Genomic DNA, 1,811 nt, shown 5'->3' with positions numbered 1-1,811 from the left:
GGCTCGATTCGGAGCGACGGGCACCCGGCTTCCCGGTGTCGGACCGACTCCGTTCCGGTACCACTGGATGCCCCTTGCCCCTGGCTTGCTAGTACAGCCGGCGCGTCAAGGTGGGCCCCCGCGGCTCCGGCTCAGCAGTCGGAAAGCGGTCTCCAGCCAACGGCCGTACCTCGGCCGGGCCAAGCGGCAGCTGCACAAGCCCGCTACTGGTCTGTGCGGCCCCCCCACCCCGTTCAGTCGCAGTTCACCCCAACCGGATCGGACTTTCCGTCCCGAAGTTATCCCCGATAAGCTGCCGCTGACCGACGGGGCGGCAGCCGCTACGGGACTGCGACACTTTCCCGAACTTGCCGGGGTCCAGGCCGATAATATAGTGTGCGCCAGCGCCGGGGCTTTCCAACGAGCCCTCCCTGACCGAAATCGGACACGGGAGTCCGGAGCGAAAGGCGTTCGACTGCCGGCCGGCCAAACCCAGGCAATCTCCCGCCGTTGCGGACCCGCTCCCGGACAACCGGGTCCAAACGCCCGCCCTGTTACACGCACGAAAACCCCGGGCTCGATTCGGAGCGACGGGCACCCGACTTCCCGGTGTCGGACCGACTCCCTTCTGGTACCACTGGATGCCCCTTGCCCCTGGCTTGCTCGGACAGCCGGCGCGTCAAGGTGGGTCCCCGCGGCACCGGCTCAGCAGTCGGAAAGCGGTCTCCAGCCAACGGCTGTACCTCGGCCGGGCCAAGAGGCAGCTACACAAGCCCGCTACTGGTCTGTGCGGCCCCGCCACCCCGTTCAGTCGCAGTTCACCCCGACCGGATCGGACTTTCCGTCCCGAAGTTATCCGCGATAAGCTGCCGCTGACCGACGGGGCGGCCGCCGGAACGGGACTGCGACACTTTCCCGAACTTGCCGGGGCCCAGGCCGATAATATAGTGTGCGCCAGCGTCGGGGCTTTCCAACCAGCCCTCCCTGACCGAAATCGGACACGGGAGTCCGGAGCCAAAGGCGTTCGACTGCCGGCCGGCCAAACCCAGGCAATCTCCCGCCGTTGGGGACCCGCTCCCGGACAACCGGGTCCAAACGCCCGCCCTGTTACACGCACGAAAACACCGGGCTCGATTCGGAGCGACGGGCACCCGACTTCCCGGTGTCGGACCGACTCCCTTCTGGTACCTATGGATGCCCCTTGCCCCTGGCTTGCTCGGACAGCCGGCGCGTCAAGGTGGGTCCCCGCGGCACCGGCTCAGCAGTCGGAAAGCGGTCTCCAGCCAACGGCTGTACCTCGGCCGGGCCAAGAGGCAGCTACACAATCCCGCTACTGGTCTGTGCGGCCCCACCACCCCGTTCAGTCGCAGTTCACCCCGACCGGATCGGACTTTTCTTCCCGAAGTTATCACCGATAAGCTGCCGCTGACCGCTGGCCTGTTACCCGCTGCCGGACTGCGACACTTTGCCCAACTCGCCAGGGGCCAGTCCGGCAATATAATCTGCGCCAGCGTCGGGGCTTTCCAACCAGCCGTCCCCCACCCTAATCGGACACGGGAGTCGGGAACGGAGCGCCCGCCACCGGCCTTTCTAAACAGCCCAGTCCCCAACAATTCCCAGAAGCAACGCCTTGGCCAGCCTGGCAATTCATACACTGCAAATAGCACACATTAACACCACTCACACCCAATCGGCCCATCAACTTCGCTGCCGAGAACGGAAACTCGCCTTGACAATACTACTTCCAACCTCACACAAAAGCGGCCCATCAACTTCGCTTACGAGAACGGACAATCGGCCTGCAAATACTGCACCACTCACACAAAATCCCA

Source organism: Somniosus microcephalus, unplaced genomic scaffold (assembly GCF_052327205.1).
Source record: "Somniosus microcephalus isolate GS21.2 unplaced genomic scaffold, FLI_Smic_1.0 scaffold302, whole genome shotgun sequence".
Lineage (NCBI taxonomy): Eukaryota > Metazoa > Chordata > Chondrichthyes > Squaliformes > Somniosidae > Somniosus > Somniosus microcephalus.
This window is presented reverse-complemented; position numbering follows the sequence as displayed.